Source organism: Pelophylax lessonae (assembly GCF_965119305.1).
Source record: "Pelophylax lessonae genome assembly, chromosome: 4".
Taxonomy (NCBI): domain Eukaryota; kingdom Metazoa; phylum Chordata; class Amphibia; order Anura; family Ranidae; genus Pelophylax; species Pelophylax lessonae.
Window position 1 is genome coordinate 215,407,316 of NC_138771.1, and position 22,229 is coordinate 215,429,544.

The following is a 22,229-nucleotide window of genomic DNA, read 5'->3' on the forward strand; positions in this document are numbered from 1 at the left end:
GAAGTTCTTAATGAATTTCCTATAGTAATTAGAGAATCCTAGGAACCTTTGTAATGCTTTGCGAGTGGTTGGCACAGGCCAATCCAGAATGCAGGATATTTTGCTCATGTCCATTTTGATTCCACTTTTAGATATAATATACCCTAGGAATAGTACCTCCTCTTTATGAAACAAACATTTCTTTGATTTAACATATAAGTTATGTGCAAGTAGTCTTGACAACACAAGTCTCACATGTTTTATGTGTTCAGGTAAGGAATGAGAATAGATAAGTATATCGTCCAAATATATTACCACACAAACATCAAGCAAGTCTCGGAATATCTCATTTATAAACCGTTGGAAGGCTGCGGGAGCATTACATAGCCCAAATGGCATTACAAGGTACTCAAACAGTCCGTATCTGGTTCTGAATGCCGTCTTCCATTCATCCCCTTTACGGATTCGAATTAAATTGTATGCCCCTTTTAGGTCCAATTTTGAAAAGAAAGAAGCCCCACGCACCTGTTCGATAAGTTCAGGAATAAGGGGTAAAGGATAACGATCCTTTATTGTGATGGCATTTAATTGTCTGAAATCAATGATAGGCCTAAGGCTAGAGTCCTTATTGCGGACGAAGAAGAGCCCAGCAGCAGTGGAGGAAGTAGAAGGTCGGATGAATCCTTTTGCCAAGTTCTCATCCAGATACTCCTTAAGATGAGAGAGTTCATCCTGTGAGAGAGGATAAACATGTCCGAAAGGCAACTTGCTATTAGGGAGTAAATCGATACAACAATCATAGTCCCTATGGGGAGGTAGCATTTGAGCGTTTTTCTCAAGGAAAACCTCCGATAAATCCTGATAACACTTAGGAATAATGTCATCCGGCAGTACAGACAGGATCCTATCATGTGTGGGGAGGTTACACGTCGTCTCACAATAGTGAGAAGAGAAGGCTAACGTTCTTGTTTTCCAATCGATGATTGGTTGATGTATGTGTAACCAGGGAAGTCCCAAAATGATTGGAAAATGTGGTGAAGTTAATACATCAAAGGTGGTGGTCTCCACATGAGACTCGTCAGCAGTTACAAGAAGTGCCTGTGTCTGACTGGTGATAGGACCAGAGGATAAAGGGGTACCATTAATAAAACTAACGGAGATAGGTTTGGGTTTTGAAACAATAGGTATTTTATTAAGGGAGACAAAACAAATGTCAATGTAGTTTCCACAAGATCCGGTGTCAATCATAGCCTTGGTGGTGATCCTAGTTTGGTCCCACTGCAATGTTAATTGAACAAAAAGATAGGGATTAGAAAAGGAAGTTGTGAGTCCCCCTAGCAAGACATTTGAACACTCACCCTCTTTTCTGCGGACAAGAGGACAGCCGTTTACCAAATGATTCGGGGATGCGCAGTACATGCAAAGATGTTCGGTTTTCCTCCTGGCACGTTCAGAAAGGGTCAGAGGTGGACTTATCATTCCTACTTCCATAGGAGTAGGGTCAGCAGGCAACATCCGAGAAGAACTGGAAAATGGTGAGCCCATCTTCTCAGCCTTTCTTTCTCGTAGTCGTCTGTCAATATTGATACTGGTCTGTATCAGTCCCTCTAGAGTGCCAGGTAAATCCGCTCGGGCGAGCTCGTCTTTAACGGCCTCAGATAGGCCGAGTCTAAACTGCGCTCGCAAAGATGTGTCGTTCCACCCTGAATCAGGGGACCATCTTTTAAAATTCGCCACGAAATCTTCAACAGGTCTCCTTCCTTGTTTTAAGGCCCGTAATTGGGTGTCAGCGGTACTCTGCTTGTTGGGGTCTTCATATAAACTAGCAAGTTGTGCTAGAAATAAGGGATAAGAATTAAGGAGTGGATCATCCTTTTCAAAGAGAGCATCTGCCCAGGCCCGGGGTTCACCCGTTAAATAGGAGATGATGGTACAAACTTTAATTTGGTCAGTGGTGTAGGTTAGAAGTTTTAACAAAAAAAACAATCGACATGCGTTTTTAAATTCACGGAATTTGCTCCGATCACCAGAAAACACTATAGGAGGGTTTATCTTAGGCTCACGGGGCTGAGCAGCAGGAGGCTGTGTGAGACGGCCAAGCTGCTGTCTCAAGGTCTGATTTTCATTTTGTACCTCTGTAAGCGCAAGGATCAATGCATCTACTTGCTGTTTTAATTGTAGTACATGAGTGGATAATTCTGCTGAATCCATATTTTGTTTTTTAAAGGCTCGTTCAATCTGTAACGTTCATGTGTTTTTGTTAGTGGATGGATTTACAGCTGCAGAATTATTACACTCAGTAGCCTTGTAGAGAATCTGTTGGACAAACATATCCAACTCTCAGGACTTCATCACCGTGTACAGCCTGTTATATACCATATATATTAATAGATGTTAATGGAGGGATAGAATATATGAGGATATATAGATGAGAGACAGGCTATTGTATGGTAAGCACTAGAAGTAGTATTAGGAGAGTTTGCAGGTGATGGTAAAGCAGATAGGTTCTGATGTCAAGTATAGTGCAGATGGTAAGAGGACACAGATGGAGTATACTTAGACAGAGTAACCTAGTGCAAGGATAGTTGAAGGTAGTCCCAAGAGCTAACAGTCTATGCAGATGATAGTGAATAGATAGATACAGATAGTCTTGGTAATTGCAGTAGATGACAGTAGGAGATTGGTTAGTAAGAATCCCCTGCGGGGTACTTATCACTTAGATAGGTTTAGGAGTAACAGTGTCCATTGGAGAGGGGTGATCCCGTAGCGAGATACGGATCACCAGCGAGGTTTCCGGCTTCAGTTCAGCAAGGGAGAATGTCAGCAGCTCTGACTTCACAGGAGTAGGTGCGGTGAACATGCGGTTTGAACGAGCGATGAGTGAGAGCAAACCGGCGATTGAAATAGCCGCTCATAGCGGCGCTCGGCAATGATGTCATCCGGTCTTAAAGGTATATGCGTCCCTTGTTACACAAGATGGGACGCAATTAGGAGAGGAGAAATATGGAGACAAGGGTACCAGAGGTACCGGAACATTACAGGCACGTGGCCTCAGGAGGTAGTCCTGAGGGTCAGAGGAATGGAGCTGAACCCAGAGATTCAGAAGAGCTGACTGAGGGGGACACACTGGAGACCCTGGAAAAATAGTATCGTGAGTACAGGGCATTGTGCCAAAGGGCCTGACCTGAGGGGGGCCACCCCAGGAGTAGGATAGTCAGTGGATGGGTGCCAGCAGCCAAGAAAGAGGATACTAAGGAGAGTGTCCTGAAAATACACTTAGTTCATCAAGTCATCTAGGAAAGAGACTTAAAGCTAAATTCACGTCAGTGGTAAGGTGGATCAACAGCCTAGCTGTACCAAGAGATAGAAGTCCTCAAATCTTGTGCATAGTTAATTCGGAGTATCCCACTATTCCCTTCTCCCATCCCTAATTTATCAATAAATCACAAAAACAACTACATACCCCTGGACTGTTTATTGAACGAGCCAAGAAGAGAGAGACTATTAATGTCAAGGTTGCTAATGGTAACCCAGAGGGACCCATAAGTGTGAAATGCAGCAGTCCTTAAGGGGGCAGTGCTACGGGGGGGGGGGGGGAAACAGACACACCTGTCTCGTGCCATTGGTAATTGTGAAAGGATTTCACACAATGCCGAGGTCCAAACACGTGCGCTTGGGTGAGAGTAAAGGTCTAGTATGACGGTTAGGAAGGTTCTAAGAGAGGCTGAAAAACTGCTGGGGGAGGTACAGGGGACAGAGCATCAAGTGCTGATGTGTAATGGCTGTGAGTTGTCCCGACCGCAGCTCTGATTTCCAGAGGGCGTGTTTGGCTTCTGAGTCAGTAGTATTTTCTCGGGGGGGGGAGCAATTGCCCCGTTGCACCCCCCGATCTGCCCCTGATTGGTGGAGGGGGGGAAGGTAAAGTCTCTTTTTACATTGTGTAAGCGCCTCCAGGGATCATACAAATATTCCCTTTTTAGTAGTGCAGAGAGTGCAGAAGTTCTATGTTTTTGTGGATTAGAGGTGTCAAGATCAGTGAACATCCTAATGTCAGTGCATGGTGCTGGCAGATGTTTTACGGCCCTGGAAGTCGAGAGAATTTGCTCCTTGATATGAAAAAAGTGGGTCCAAGCTGAGATATCCCTCGGAATGTCAGCTGGCAGGTGTGAGGGTTTTGCAAGTCTGTGGGCTCGGTCTGTCTGTATGTCACAGGTGTTTAGGTGAGGGAGTAGTGTTGAAATAAGCTGCTGCAGGTAGGGAGTAAGCTCATTTGCTTTAATTGTTTCTGGGAGCCATCTAATTTTGATATTGTTTAGTCTGGAGCAAGCCTCTAAATCCGCAATTTAATCTTATGCGGTGGATTTCCTCATTGTGATGTTCATGTGCATCTATTAATTCATTGTAACTTTGGAGGAATCATGAATATTTTCTTCTGTCATAGACTTAAGATAGAGATATTTGTAATGCTCTGTGTAAATCCTTCTGCAGAGTGAGCAGCATGGATTTAAGCATAGCTTTAGAGACAGGGTTGTCTGTGACAGGGACAGCAGCTAAGGATGGTATGTGCTCTGTGGTGGAGGTTCCATTAGATACAGCAGCCCATGAGTGTTTTTTTGGTCTGAGGCTCTTTACATGGTGAGTGGGCAGGGGAGGATGCCAGTCTCTTACCTCTGTCCGCTGATTGTACCTATGTGGTAGCATCTGGTGGGTGGAGGAAGAGTGTCCATATCAGATCTGGGAGTCTCTGTGGAGGGATCAGTTGATTTCAGGGCTGTTGGTGTGGAATGAGCAGGGGGATTTGTGGCTGTAATGTGATGGCTGGTCCCAGGCCGGCGCCATCTTGGGCCAAATGCATGTCCGCGGCAGCAGCATAGTAGTGTGTGAGACGGCATGGTGCTGGTGACTTAAACTTCTTTTTGGACATGCCCGAGAGTGTGTTCCCAATCCTTTCCCCGCTGGGTGTGTGGAATGCAGGAAGGAGACTTGCTCTGGGTCACTGAAGATCCAGGCTGTGAAGCGGAGCTCGGTTTCTAGGCCTTCATTCCGATCTGCAGCTGGCCACACCCCTACATTTATTTTTGTTAATTTTTACTTGGTTTCTATTACAAGTGGTTAATATACCACCATGTGAAAGGATTGGGCAGGTGAAAGGTACTCTTTTTGGAGACATTAGGGGTCTAAAAGACCCCAATATCTCCTCTGCCCTTCACACCATCTAACCGAGCACAGATCAGCTCAGTTAGATGTGTCCCCTGGCTGTACCAGCTAGGAAAAGGTGGATCTGAAACCAGAAATGACAAAGGCCCCTTTCACACCTACGGTCTGTTCAGATCCGCCTGTCAGTTTTTCAGGTGGATCTGAACGGATTCCCCATACATCTCTATGGGGCAGCGGATGTCAGTGAAGACATGCAGATCTAATCCTGTCCGTCAAATCCAGACGGATGGAAACCCTATTTTCCATCCGTCTGGCGGATCGGATGAGAACGGACAGGCGGTCCATTCTCGTCTGATTCCCCCATAGAGGAGAGCGGGGATCTGACACCTCCATCTCCGCACACAGAGCGGAGACGGAGCTGTCATCCGCCTGCTCAGTGGGGAGTCCGTTGGTGGAACGGACATGTGTGAAAGGGGCCTTAAGCTGGCCATATATTGATATAAAATCATTTGAAATTTTTTTTTTATTTTTATAAAGACGTGTTGAACGATTGTGTGGTAATGCCATCAAAAGTATAGATTGCTTGGCATGCTTTTTATGTCTGTATATTTGTTTGTTTTAAATGTTCCAGAAATAATAGAGCCCCCTCCAGCAACAACAGATCCACCAAAAACAATGGACCACTCGAAACATACCCTCCCCTGGCAGCAACAACAAATCTCCCCCTAAGACCCACCCCCAGTAATAATAGGCCCCCACCAGCAACAATAGACCCCCCCTGCAAAAATAGATCCCCTCCAGCTAGAATAGATCCCCCAGCAGCCAGCCTCAATAGAACCTGCAGCACACCCCAGCACCCCTTACCATTACACACAGTCAATGCTGGAGGTGCTGGACCTGCATTCCCCCATGTTCCCACTGAAAAAAGCCCTGACACCAGCCATTTGATGGTTTGACAGTATGGTTGAGAGCACAAGCATATGTGACAGCTAGCATTCCTGGCATGCTGGGAACGTTACTGTTTTTTGAACAAGCTGAAGATTTAAGATGATTGGTTGCCATGTACAGCTGCTCCAGATTTTGTGCTTGGCAACCAATCAGCTTATATATTTAATTTTCAAAGCTTAACTGAACAAGAATAAGATAAGATAGAAGTTGATTGGTTGCTATGCACGGCTGCTCCAGATTCTGTCTGCTCCAGTTTTGAAAATTTCCCCCTCCTGCAGTCAGAACCTACAGTTGTTCATAGATGCACAGACAATTATCTATTCAGTGGAAATGTTGAAGACTAACTTCTAAAGAAAAGACTATTATTTTTGTGTTTTTCTAGCAATAGCACATAAAGCAACTGCGGAATACCAAGCAGGTGGCTACCGTTTCACATCAGTTGTCAACTTAGAGCTTTATTCACATTGCATGTATTACATACAGAAAATAAAATCTTAGGTGTATAGCGACTCTCAAGAGGTTACTGACTTGTTAATGAAATTCTTGTTGTAGGTTAGGCTTGAAATTTGACTTGGCAGAATTCTGGTAAAAACAGTGAGCCAATCGCACAAGCAGGAAATTAGATTAACAGGGACTTTCTGTAAAACAACAGCGCACGGAATGCTTCCAGATTAAGCAATTGCAAGGAAGTGATATTTGAATTGTTTGATAGTTTTAGAAAATTACATCAGCTGCAGAGGGAACTAGAAAGATAATATTTTAAAACATTACATTTAGAAAATGGCTTATGCTGCAATTATATGTTATATACATTTTATTTTTAGAGAGAAAATTGAGTTTTCCTGTAATGCTTGGATCACATAACATTTATAGCCTAGTCACAACATATATTTCACAGCAACTTAAAAGTCATAATATAATGTATATGCCTTTTTTTTGCATGTTATAGGATTAAATAAAATAAAAAATCACAGCAAATAAATCACATTTTTTCCAACAGTTTTGATGTGACATTCTTTTTGAGAGCGCTATTTGAGACCGATGTTATAAAAGGTATGAGCAGTGTCATCAATGACAGAAATATACACTTTAAAAACTGCTGTCTTGACTAATATATCTTTGTTGTGGTACAGTTCTGCAGCTCATCTTCCTACTACGGTACTTACTTTTAAATAGTGAAAATATTATACACCATATGCAATACTATGTAAACAGTAATCAATATAATAATCAATAACAAATTAATCAATAAAATAATAAATAAAAAAAAAACACCAATTAAATAGTCTTAAAAAATTCATAACAACCATTCAAAAAGTTAATCAATGCATAAAGCCACCAATTCATCTATATAAAAATATGAAAAACAATGCAAGTTCATAAATCATTAAATAGTTCCAAAGTACAATTTCCTGTGTTCTCATGTGAAGAAATAATTCATACAAGTTTTTTTATACATGCTCGTGAACCTCTACATTTTCAGACAGAGACTCACAAAATCTATATGTCTCTCGTTTTAGAGAATGGCGTATCAAGCATAAGATCAACAACAGCACCTCCTGATAGGCTCTTTCTCTCTCTCAGACTATTGTTTAAGTTCCTCCTCATGTAACCCACAGAGAGAGTAAGAAAAGAGAATGACCCAATAGTGTTATTCCATTAAAATAATAAAGTCTATTATGTTTTAAAACTACTCACACTAAAAGAATAGAATCAAAGGCATATCAAGGTGCTTTAACATGAACTGCTGAATCCGCTTCCTGCTCAGACCACACAAAATCCAAATTGACAGAATGACAGCTCACTTACACCCACCGTTAGGCCATGTCCCAACGCATTTCTGGAAATGTGAGAACAAGCATGTATTTAACTAAAGTAGAACTCTTATTCCATAAGAGCCGGTTCACACTACTCCGACTTGTCAGGTGACTTTGTCGCCTGACAAGTAGCGCTCCATGCTGTGCAATGGAACCGTTCTAATCAGAGTGACTCAAGTCGCTCTGACTTAGAAAAAGGTTCCTGCACTATTTTTGGGTGAAGTTGGAGCAACTTGCATTGACTTCTATTATGAGAAGTCGTTTGCAAGCTGCGATGAAGTCGTGCTGCACGGGCGACTTCAAAGTCGCCCAAAGTATTTATATCGGAGTAGTGCGAACCGGCTCTAAGTGTTTTATTGAGGATTGTCTCTTTATATGGCAAGGCAGTAGGGATAGTTTACATGAGTTAAGTACAGGTTAAATAGTAACAAAATTAATAATAACATCAGGGTAACTTACCATTATAATTGTAAGGAGGTCAACTTGTTAGATGTCACAAAATTCAGACTAACAAATAGGAATAAAAATGATAAATGAAAAATGAAGGATAAAAAGATCCCCTTTGCTGACGAAACACGTTGTTGCATGGCCCATTGGTGGGTGTGAGTGAGCTGTCGTTCTGTTTGGATTTTGTGTTCTCTGAGTAGTGTTCAGAGCGGATGGCCAATAGCCAATGCAAAGCGGATTCAGGAGTTACTGTTATAGCGCCTTGATATGCCTTTGATTCTTTGCTCTTATGTGAGTAGTTTTTAATATGATAAAATGTATTATTTTAATGGAATTATGCCATTGGGTCATTCGCTTTCCTTTTTTGCTCTGTGGGTTATATGAGGAGGAACTTAAACAACAGTCTGGGAGAGAGAAAGACTACCAGGAAGTGTTGCTGTTGATCTTATGCTTGATATGCCCTTCTATAAAATAAGTGGCATATAGATTTGGTGAGTCTCTGTCTGAAAGAGTGAAGGTCATGAGCATGTATTGAGCACTTTTGTGGATTATTTATTCACAAGTGAACATAGGAAATTGCACTTTGGAACTATTTAGTGTTTCATAAACTTTTATTTTTATTTATTATTTTTATATAGATGAATTGGTGGCTTTATGCATTAATAAACTTTTTCACTGTCTGTTATTCATTTTTTTGAACACTTTATTTAATTGGTGTTTTTTTTTTCTATTGACTATTGTATTGATTACTGTTTACATGGCGCTGCAAAGATATATATTATTTTCACTATTTAATTGGTATTTCGGGTATTTTAATGCGGTCAAGTAAGTAGGTGTGGGTGTATATACATTGATTTGCTCTTCAGGAGCGTGGAGTAGTGGTGATATAATAGTTTTACATATGCTTCCTTTGTTTTTCTTCTCATCACCCTTTCTTGCCACCACTTTTAATAATTTGAGGAATTTTCTTGCTGCATATGTGTTTGTTGCTGCTGTTGCTAATACAAATTATAAAAATGATCTGCAACACTGGTTTCAGGGCTATTCAAAGCTAAAGAACCAAAGCACTACCAAAAAAAAAAATAGTAGTATATGTTACAAAATGAAAAGTAGATAATAAACACTATATCTGCAATATACAGTAGCAACCAATCCCTGTAGTGTCTCCACATACAATATGAATAAAACTCAAGGCAATAGGAAACGGCGCTACAACAGTGTAAAAAACAAAAACAATCAAATACCATATATATGACAGTATCTACAGATATGATACATGTAAAGTGCACTGGTGCTTCAATAAATATACATGCATGTGCAAATGATCATTATATAATAATAAAACAGTAATAATGTGAATGTGCAAAACAGTGTATACGAATTAATGCGCACCATTCAACAAGTAAAAATATTGAATCACAGTCCCAAAAAAATATGGTACTGAAACCAAACTGTAAACAAATGTCCAAAGGGTTCCAGGATCATAACCACCATCCAGTCTCGGCGGTAGACCGTAAGTGACATCACCTGGTTCCTTCCGACACGTTGTGCCACAATCACGTGACTTTCTCAAGGGCCCTTGACTAACTCCTAATAGATTAAGCCTCCCAGATGAAGGCCAGCCCCCACTCCAGCACACAGCAGCAGATTCAATAGTATGTGTGATATCAGATTCCCACCCCTTGCTTTCTGTTGCTAAAAAAATACTTTCATCTGTGTGTTTTGGAAGACTGTACACATACACTATATTACCAAAAATATTGGGACACCTGCCTTTACATGCACATGAACTTTAGTGGCATCCCAGTCTTAGTCAGTCCATATGGTTCAATATTGAGTTGACCAACCCTTTGCAGCTGCAACAGCAGAAGGCTGTCTACAAGGTTTAAGTGGTTGCTAAGCCACTTGCATGACTTTGTATAATCATCTTTGTTTCCTAAGCCTGTGTACCTCTCTATGTGTTTTATAAAAAAAAATGCTGTAAAACTGATTTCAGTGTGCTGCTCAGCGATCACGTGACCGGCCGGCTCTCTCATCTGTCCGTCTGACAGCTGCAGGGGGTGGGGCCAAGATTCCCCTGCTGACGTCACTCAAGAGGAGAGGAGGAGAGAGAGAGAGAGAGCTGGCCGGTTACACACGATCGCCAAGCAGCACAATGAAATCAGGTATATAAATCATTTGTTTTATAAAACACAGAGACAGAGGTACACAGGTTTAGGAAACAATGATGATTATTTAACACAATAACAGTTATTTCAGCAGGAGGAGGGGCGGTTGCATGACACGGAGCTGACAAGCAGGGAGGTGAGGGGGGAGGAGGACAGAGGAAGACACAGGAGAACAGAGAGCAGGGCTGAGGATGACAGAGGCATGTAAATTGACCACGGTGTCAGGGCTCAGCAGCCATGATACACTGTGGTCAGTTTACAGGGAGAAGGGCAGAACCAGGCAGGATCAGCCAGGTTTTTTTAGGTGATACAGGGGGCCAAATTACACAGCACAAGCACTGTGCTGTATAACATGCTTTAAGGGAACAGGATTATTATTATTGTTTTTTTTAGGGTAACAAATGCTCAAAAAGTGTGTCTATGGGAATGTTTGACTATTCTTCCAGAAGCCCATTTGTGAGGTCACGCACTGATGTGAACGAGAAGGCCTGGCTCGCAGTATCCACTCTAATCCCTCCCAAAGGTGTTCCTTTGGGTTGAGATCAGAACTCTGTGCAGGCCAGTCAAGTTCCTCCACCCCAAACTCGCTCATCCATGTCTATATGGACCTTGCTTTGTGCACTGGTCCAAATTATTTGGTGGAAGGGGGATTATGTTGTGGGTACGTTTTTTAGGGGTTGAGCTTGGCCCCTTTGTTCCAGTGACAGGAACTCTTAAGGTATCAGCATACCAAGACATTTTGGACAATTTCATGCTCCCAACCTTGTGGGAACAGTTTGGGGATGGCCCCTTCCTGTTCAAACATGACTGAGTATCCGTGCACAAACAGGGTCCATAAAGACATGGATGAGCAAGCTTGGTGTGAAGGGAATTGACTGGCTTGCATAGAGCCCTGAACTCAATCCGATAGAACACCTTTGGGATGAATTAGTGAAGAGACTGTGAGCCAGGCCTTCTGGTCCACATCAGTGCCTGACCTCACAAATGCGCTTCTCGAAGAATGGTCAAACATTCTCATAGACACACTCCTAAACTTTGTGGACAGCCTTCCCAGAAGAGTTGAAGCTGTTATAGCTGCAAAGGGTGGGCTAAATCATAATTGAACCCTACAGACTAAGATTGGGATGCCATTAAAGTTCATATGTGTGTAAAGGCAGGTGTCACAATCATTTTGGTAATATAGTGTATGTACAGTCTACATATGTACACTGTGCAGTGTACAGTGAACATAATACAACATATGTAGGAGTATTTGCTTCATCATTAGTATCACCTGAGGCTAGTCAGTTCACTGGGTATATCATAACTCCCATAATTTTGAGATGGGAATGAGGGACGCCTATAAGCAAAAGTGCACAGACATAGGACACACCCCCTGCCACGCTCCTTTAAAGGAGAATTACATTTAAAAAAAATGATTAGTTAAACCCACAAGTGCTTTTTTACCACTAGTATTCCTTTATATTGGCTTGTGGGATTTACAAATACAGCAATTTAGAAATCGGATGAATGGTTTAGCACTGGGAAACACTTTTTGAAAGAGATAAAAAGTGCATTTTATATACAACTGTATAGATCAGTCCAAAATGAGGGACAAATGAGGAGGAAAGAGGGACTTTGTTTCAAATCAGGGATCGTCCCTTGAAATCAGGGACAGTTGGGAGCTATGGGTATATGTAAGGGTTTACAACCACTTTAAGTATTTGTTCTTACCTCAGATAAGTACATTCTGTTGCTCTCAGCCTCCTCCAAATATGCAAACCTTTTTTTTTTTTTTGTTGCTGTGATCTGACTTCCAGTTAGAGGGTGGCTACTTTAATGCTCCAGGTTCAACTGTATTTAGGAATGTAGCCACCCTCTCTTGCTAGCTATAGAGATGGAGTATAGACTTTGGCAGTGGTTCTCAACTCCTGTCCTCAGGACTCACTAACAGGCCATATTTTAAGTATTACCTTGGGGAGATGCAGACTAGAATATTGCAATCACTGAGCAGCAAATGATATCACCTGTGATGTGTTTCAGTAATCTTGCAAACCTGGTCTGTTAGTGGGTCCTGAGGACAGAAGTTGAGAACCACTGGACTATTGAATATGGTATGTGTAGGAATATGTTTGTGTATATACAGTATGTATAGTATGTGTATGGAAGTGAGTGGTAAATAGAGAGGCTTGGGAGCTCACAGAGGTGGTTACAAGGAGGAAGAAAAATACAGTAAGAAATGATTTCATGAAAATAAAAATGTATGTGATTATTTTTAGAGAATAAGGATTTTGTTTAGTGTCACTTTCGTATCAACACAGGCAGCACAGACAATTTAAAGTGATTGTAAAGGTTGTCAGAATTATTGGGGGAGATTATATAAAATAAATATGGAAATATGTCATATATAGAAATATTAAGCAGTGACATCCATTTTTGTTAAGGTTACTGAAAGGTTAAATCTCCTTTAACAAAAAGTGTCTATTCAGGAGATGTTTAAAAGGTTTGCACAGACATGCTGTTAAATAAATAGATAGCCTGTTGACTTTCTTTAGATAAAGTCTAGCTGACGCTATACCAAGGTAATCTTGTCTGTGTGGTCATCATAAAACACTGGTCAAGTATTCTGTGTTTAAACTCGTTTAGAAATAAGATTTACAGATACATTATAATTCTATATAAGAATATTAACAATGAAGTATATATATATGAATAACATACATAGATATGTATGTAAACCTTCTATATTAAAGTTGTTTCATATTCTTGCTAAAGAAAAGTTTTAACTGATATTGATGACTCATCTCTGTATGTCAAGAAAGACTTCATGTTAATCCTTTGTAAGGATGGTCATAAAACTTTTCTGTCCTTGCCAAAGAATCTAGAGGGTCTGAGATTGTAAGCTCTTTGTCAATATAAGGTGCAAAGTTTATTTGTAGGTAAATAATGCAGCTATATTGCTATATACTGATGCTAAGTGAAGTCTTTGGTTTAGACAGTCATTTCAAATATATATAGATATATATATTAATAATATATTATGGTGTTACCGGATTTAATCCTTTCTTAGATACATGATGGGTATTATTATATGGATATGTGTATTATGAGAGTATGGACAAGTTTTTATGATGATTACTCTTAAATATAAAGAAATCATCATTTAATTTTAACATACTGGTTAGAGGTGTTGACCAATGACATCACCAGTTAATGAATAAGATGTCCCAACCAATGGGGATGAAGCTACTCCCTCTTGGTTTAACTTATGGTAATTTTAATAGTCCTTTGTTCAATACCATATAAAAAGGAGAACCCATATGTAACACAGGACATTACACAACATACATTACACGTACAACACACACGCTACTACAGCCATGCATAGACTCATCTATACAGACTCCATCTTGCTCCATCATGTATCTGAAACTTTGAGGGACGCCAAACAAAACTCCTCCCTAACTGGCCACCATCTTGGAAAGGCAGCCATCTTAAGGACTCTGGTAACAACCATTCTAAGCTAGCAGCCATTTTAAATATGGTAAATATACCTTGCTGTTCATTTGATTATTATTTACAATCATTTATTTCCTTCCTTACATGTTTTACATTTCATGCTAAAGGGTAATGAGATTACAGTCCCAGCCGTATTAACCATATGTAGATTTTTCTCTAAGAGCTGATTTTTGCTATTTATACATTTTTAGTAATATCAGATTTAGCGCATATTGGCGTATTAGTCTCTCATTTTGCATAGCCTATTCTCGCTTCATCTGCAGTGGAGTGACTATCGGCTGCGCATTGCACAGATAATTGTGGTCTGATTATATAGAACATTAATTTATGGTTTATACTATACCTGGAGAAAAGGTAATCTTGATTTATTTTTACTTTCATTATTGAGCTACACATCACATTGCATTTATTGTTTGAAGTTTGTATTTTATGTAAAGTTATCTTTTTGTGTCATCTCAAGTCTGATCATTTATTGTGAATACATGTCTTGTGAATAAATATTCTTATATATTCCATACTGTAGACTGTTTTCACTAAGATTGGTATATGCTTTTAAAAAGAAATTAATTGATAAAAAGAATTCGCTACATATTGATTTGTGGAAATAAGTTGAGATTCTCCTACCTCACAGATCTTTGCTTATTGACATAAATAGACACTGTTATATTCATAGCAGTATAAATATTCTGACAAGGTTATTATTATTATTTTTTTACATAACACACATGTTATACTTACCTGCTCTGTGCAAGGGTTTTGCACAGAGCAGCCCTGATCCTGCTCTTCTGGGGTGCTTCGTCGTCGCTTCTGGCTCCTCCTCTTCATCGGGTGCCCCCACAGAGAGTCTCTTTCCATGGGGGCCCCTGTGTGGGCATGCTCCCGAGTCCTGCTGCTGCATCCATGGACACAGACAGCAGGACTCGGCCCCGCTCTCATGTCACTGGATTTGATTGACAGCAGCGGAAGCCAGTGGGGGCCTGAGACAGCAGCTGGAGCTGCTGGGCTCATGCTCATTGCTGGAACGTTAAGGTTCAGGTAAGAATAACAGGGGGGTCTGGGGGGCAGCTGCAACCAAGAAGTTTTTTTCCCCTTAATCCATAGAATGCATTAAGGGTCAAAACCTTGAGACTTTGCAACTCCTTTAATTCAGTCAACATGGAATATGTCAAGGCAGATGTTGGTTGCCCAGGAACAGGATGGGAGGTATGAAAGTTTTGGAACAACCCTGTTATAGTTATAAAATCAAATTCTTGGTATCAGGAAGTTGGGGGGGGGGGTTTGCTATCTTGGCATTTCATGGCCTTCAAAACTGTGATAGGTAGTGAGGAGTGAAATCAACAATTTACGCCCTTAGAAAGCCTGAAGGCGGTGATTGGTTTTTGGGGTCCTGTACACAGCTAGGCTCCCAAAAAGTCTCACACATGTGGTATCCCTGTACTCAGGAGAAGCAGCAGAATGTATTTTGGGGTGTTATTTCACATATACCAATGGCATGTGTGAGCAATATATAATTTAGTGACAACTTTGTGTAAAAAAAATTTTTTTTTCCCAAAACTTGTGGCAAAATATAAAATATTCCATGGACTCAACATGCCTCTCAGCAAATAGCTTGGGGTGTCTACTTCCAAAAATTGGGTCATTTGGGGGGGTTTTGTGCTATCTGGAAATTTCAGGGCCTCTGAAACTGGGACAGGTAGTGTGGAGGTAAAATAAGCAATTTACGCCATTAGACAACCTGAAGGTGGTGATTGGTTTACGGGGTCCCGTTCACAGCTAGGCTCCCAAAAAGTCTCACACATGTGGTATCCCTGTACTCAGGAGAAGCAGCAGAATGTATTTTGGGGTGTCATTTCACATATACCCATGTCATGTCTGAGTAATATATAATTTAGTGACAACTTTGTGTAAAAAAACAAACAAATTGTCACCTTCCCGAAACTTAGGGCAAAATATAAAATACAGATAAAGTAAGCTGCGCTGAGTTATGACTGTTCCATCCCTGGTACTCAATCAGTAGAAACCATATGAATAACAGCAAACGACAGTAAGTCCCAACACAACTCAATATGTAGACAAATAATGTCTTAGGTGATAAATTCCTAGTGATATATGAGAGTCAATACAGTCTTAGTAGAATCCAAGTGGGGATGCACTCCAAACGAAATCACCAACAGGCAATCGATCACCACAATTATATGGAAAAAATAAATTGCCCCATAGTGTAAAACCATCACAATTTATTGAAGATAAAAGAATGCAACTTACAAACAATAGACAAACACCCATTACGAGGGTTGAGGACGGGCGGAAGAGCCGACCGGCCGGCGGCTCACATGATCTTTGCCTTTGTTCGTCTATTGTTTGTAAGTTGCATTCTTTTATCTTCAATAAATTGTGATGGTTTTACACTGTGGGGCAATTTATTTTTTCCATATAAACGTGGTGATCGATTGCCTGTTGGTGATTTCGTTTGGAGTGCATCCCCACTTGGAATCCAGTCATATTATATAATGTTTGGCTATTAGACCTATTGAATCTGGTAAGCAGCTGTGATATTGGTGGCGGTTCTCCTCTGAGTGCTTTTTGAAGTGGATTTGGGATCCTTTCCCCTTTTCTCTGTGTCAATACTATTTTCATCTGGTAAGCAGACTAGGCATAAGGGTGATGGTCTTCACTTCATCTTCTGGCTTTTCACATTTTTCCATCTGGTAAGCAGCCTTACTGCCGGTGGAGGTTCTTTCCTTTGAGCACCTCTAGTTTATTTTTATTTTTATTTTCTTTAATGATTGCACTTAAGGTGAAATAGATACTTTGAGTGCTTAAACAGTATCACGCTATGAGCATTATTTTTTACATGCACTTGGTTCGCGATCTCTATATCGTTTGAGGACTATATCAACAAGAGGGTCGTCTTGGTTTGGAATCGGGAGATCTTTTTTGAATCTTGCTTCAAATTTATGAGGATCTGGTAAGCAGTTCATACACCTATTGACCTTACTTTCAAGAAGTGGAGATTGTCAGACATTATTTGTCTACACATTGAGTTGTGTTGGGACTTACTGTCGTTTGCTGTTACTCATATGGTTTCTACTGATTGAGTACCAGGGATAGAACAGTCATAACTCAGCGCAGCTTACTTTATCTGTTTTTTTGTTTTTGTGTTAGTCACACTTTAAGTTGCTGCTATTAACTAGGAGCCTAGCGCGGTTATCACCTTTTCAAAATATAAAATAATCTATGGACTCAATATGCCTCTCAGCAAATAGCTTTGGGTATCTACTTTCCAAAAAGGTGTAATTTGGGGGGTGTTTGAACTGTCCTGGCATTTTATGCATAATCTTAGCCACACATCACCCACTCTTCTAACCACTTGAAAACCAAGCCTTTTGTGTGACTTTTTGTTTACATGAAAAAATATTTTTTTTTTTTACTAGAAAATTACTTTGAACCCCCAAAAATTATATATTTTTTAAAGAAGAGGCCCTACAGAACAAAATGGTGGATGTTGCAAATGTTTTTGTCACACGGTATTTGCGAACAGATTTTCCAAATGCAATTTCTGCAAAAAAAAAACATTTTTTTTAAATTTACTGCACAAATACTCTATATAATTCCTAATTGTTTGGTAAAATTTAAAAGATGATCTTATGCTGAGTACATAGATACCAAACATCACATGCTTTGAAACTTGCGCACGCCTGTGCAGCGGCAACAAACTACGTACATTTTTAAAAGCCTTTAAAAGTCTTTACAGTTTACCTACTACAGAGGAGGTCTACTGCAAGAATTACTGCCCTCGACCTGGTGTTCGCGGTGATACCTCACATGCATGCTGCAATTGCGGTTTACATATGACACTAGACTAACACTTGCGTGCACCTTTGCGCGCAAGCACGGGGGGACAGGGGGGCTTGATTTTTTTTTATTATTTATTTTGCTTTTTATGTTATTTTGACACCTTTCCTTTCATTTTCTTTTTTTAATAATTTTTATTGTTATCACAGTGAATTTAAATATCCCCTATGATAGCAATCTGTAGTGACAGGTACTCTTTTAAAAAAAAAAAATGGGGGTCTTTTAGACTCTAGATCTCTCCTCCTGACCTTAAAGCATCTAACCACACCAAGATTGGTGTGATAAAATGCTTTCCCAATTTCCCAATGGCGCTGTTTATTTCTGGCGAAACAGAAGTCATGAAATGCTTGTAGTTTCCGGTATCTTTGGCCATAGAGATGATTGGAGCCATTCTTGTCTCCAATCAGCTCTATGGTTAGATAATTGAACCACCGGCTGCACTCTCGGGTTAACAGGTGAATCGGTGGGACAGGAGAGCCCGAGAAGAAACGTGGAAGGGGGCGGGGGGGTTTTCCTCCCACTGCTTGTAAAAGCAGTCTAGTGGCTAATTATCTGCTAGGATTGCTTTTACATTTAAACCGACTGCTGGCTGAAAAAAACGATACCAAGATGATGCCTAAATCTGCAGGCATCATCCTGGTATAACCACTCAAACCAATACTTTGCTGGTCCTTGTTTGGCATACAGTGGTGATCGAAAGTTTGACCTTGCCCCAACAATCAGCACCATGGGATCTTCTAAGCAGTTGTCTTGAAAACCGAAACTGAAAATAGTTGACGCTCACAAAGCTGGAGAAGGCTATAAGAAGATAGCAAAGCATTTTCAGATGTCAATATCCTCTATTCGGAATGTAATTAAGAAATGGCATTCATCAGGAACAGTGGAAGTTAAAGCAAGATCTGGAAGACCAAGAAAATTATCAGACAGAACAGCTCGCAGGATTGTGAGAAAAACAATATAAAACCCACGTTTGACTGCACGATCCCTCCAGAAAGATCTGGCAGACATTGGAGTTGTGGTATACTATTCCACTATAAAGAGATACTTGTACAAATATGGTCTTCATGGAAGAGTCATCAGAAGAAAACCTCTTCTACGTCCTCATCACAAAAATCAGCGTTTGAACTTTGCAAATGAACATATAGACAAGCCTGATGCATTTTGGAAACAAGTTCTGTGGACCGATGAGGTTAAAATGGACCTTTTTGGCCGGGATAAGCAAAGGCACGTTTGGAGAAGAAGGGGCACAGAATTTAATGAAAAGAACCTCTTTCCAACTGTTAAGCATGCGGGTGGATCAATCATGCTTTGGGGTTGTATTGCAGCCAGTGGCACAGGGAACATCTCACGAGTAGAAGGAAAAATGGATTCAATAAAATTTCAGCAAATTTTGGATGGTAACTTAATGCCATCTGTGAAAAAGCTGAAGTTAAAGAGAGGATGGCTTCTACAAATGGATAATGATCCTAAACACACCTCGAAATCCACGGGGGATTACATCAAGAGGCGTAAACTGATGGTTTTGCCATGGCCTTCACAATCTCCTGACCTCAACATAATTGAAAATCTATGAATAGACTTTTAAAAGAGCAGTGCGTGACAGACAGCCCAGAAATCTCAAAGAACTGGAAGAATTTTGTAAGGAAGAATGGGCAAAGATACCTCAAACAAGAATTGAAAGACTCTTGGCTGGCTACAAAAAGCATTTACAAGCTGTGATACTTGCCGAAGAGGGCAGTACAAGCTATTAACTCTGCAGGGTGCCCAAACATTTGCAGACACCATTTTTTTGTTTTCTGTTATTTTGAAAGTGTAAATGATGTAAATAAAATCTAACTTTTGTTGACATATTATAAGAATGTCTAATCTGTTATTTGATGCCTTTTGGAGATTTTTCCATCTTTCCTTGGCTTCTTTATGCACATTAATACAAATTTTTACCTGGGGTGCCCAAACTTTTGATCACCACTGTATATTGTAGGTTTTTTTTTTTCCATGCAGCCTGTGGGCTGAACGAAAAAATGAGAACCTAACAGAAATCTCCGCAAGAAAATTGTGTAGTATACCCACCATAAGCCGCCCAAAACATCCAAACCCACTTTCTAATGATGGGTATACATGACACATTTCATGTATACCTAATTGTTTTTTAACTGCGGTAGTGAAATCACCTCCTACAGCGCTGCCATCAGAGATTTCCATATATGCTGAGCGCAAACGCTGTTTGTGTCAGAATATATAAAATCAGTGTGGCAGCTGATGAGTGTACCTGCAAGGCAAACTGGTTAACAACAGAATAGAAAGAAAAGATTACATTGGTACCTGAAAAGTAAAAAATGGTTACCAATGAAAAACAGTAACAAAGTACAGTAAAAGTAAAGTAGGAAGAGTAGAAGTAGAAGAGCAGAGTAAGAACAGAAAAATAACTCAAACGACAACTATTTTTGGCTTTTTTATTTTAGATTTTTTTTGTAGTTTTTCTTTGTAACTTTCTTTGTAATTTTTTTATAATTTTTTTTTCACTTTTTTTTTTTTCAACTGCAACATTCCAGGTTAGGGTCTCTCAAAATGTCGATAACCATTAAACATTTTTCGAGACCCTGTGTTAGTGTGCCCTACACTGTGTCGTGCTGTACCCTACGCTAATACTCCACTAGTGTGTGGTAGCGATGGAAACAGTCCCCGATGCAGAGACCAGGTTGGTCAGGACAGTCGGGACAATATAAAAAGGGTGTCACGCCTAAATTGTTTGGTTTCTTTTGGTAGGGGTACGCGGGAAGACTTGTGGAAAATGCCTCTCATGCATCTGGTACGGCAAGTTGGGCAGGAGCACCTCCTGGATACAGGTAGGCTTCATTGATCTCTTCCTGGAATTCTAGGAAGGAAAGAGCTTGTCCTGACGCTTTGTATAGCACAAAGGCGTTCAGCATAGCCAATTGAAATAAATAAACAGACACTTTTTTGCACCAGCATCTGGCTTTACGGGCAACTAAGTACGGCGCCAAAAGCTGGTCCTTGAGGTCCACTCCTCCCATATTAAGGTTATATTCGTGGACACAGAGGGGCTACTCCAAAACACCAGTTGCCGTAGTAATTTGGATCGTCGTGTCTGCGTGAAGGGAGGACAGAACAAAAACATTCAGTGTATCCATCCACTTCACTGCAAGCAATTTGTCCATTTTCAAGCAGGCTCCCACCCCCCGACTACGTATTACGCCACATGGTCACATAGCTTCCTCAGTGGGTTATACCTGCCATCACCCTGTGCCAACTTATATATAGCCCGAGTGGGCGCCATTTTCCTGAAGCTCCGATTCCACAAAAGTATAAGGTGCCATCTTGCCTTAGTCCCCGGACCGCTAGTGGCCAGTGTTAGCACCATTTTGCCGTGGATCCGAAGCTCTGTATACTGCTCTATACCCAACACATCGTGAGATCCGATGAAGAATTTGTTCATGATCTCATCGGTGTTGCATATATGTGTCCCCAAGAGACACCCTGCCATTGTATCAATCCAAAAAGGACATACAATATACAATAAACAATATTCCTTCCATTTTATGATTAACCACGTGTGGTTTGCATTCGATGTTATAGAAATCATGCTCTTATATACTACCACTTTTGCTTGCACAGATAAAGTGCAAAAACACAAATAAACAACAGAATAATAAGATTGTGGTTTTTTAAAACAAATGCAATTTTTAAAATTTGCAATTTTTTTAAAAACAATGTGATACCACTGTGTCATTAGGGCTAAATTTTAACTACTCCATATCCTATATACATGTGTCTATCTATTCCAAAACACCTATATTTACTTAAAATAAAAATACAATATTAACTTCAATACAAAAGGAATAGGAGGGCCCTGCTCATGGAGCTTACAATCTAAAGGGAGGGGGAGCTGGTACAGAAGGTAGTAGCTGCAGGGGATGATCTGATGGAGGGGACTCAAGTACAATTCTTAGGTGGAGGTGGGGTAGGCTTCCCTGAATAAGTGTGTTTTCAAGGATCGCCTAAAGGCGGACAGGGTAGGAGCTGACCGGACATAATAGGGCACGGAGTTCCAGAGGATGGGATAGGCTCTGGAGAAGTCCTGGAGGCGAGCATAGGAGGAGGTAACAAGAGAGCTAGAGAGCAGGAGGTCCTGGGAGGAGCGGAGAATGTGATTTTTTTTTTGCGATATCTGCAGATGAGGTTGGTGATGTAGCTGTGGGTGATGTTGTACATGGCTTTGTATGTTCTGGTTAGTATTTTGAATTTTATACGATGGGGTAGGGGTAGCTAGTGAAGAGGTTGGCAGAAAGGGGAAGCAGTCACAGATTGGTTAGTAAAGTGTATTATTCTGGTAGGAGCA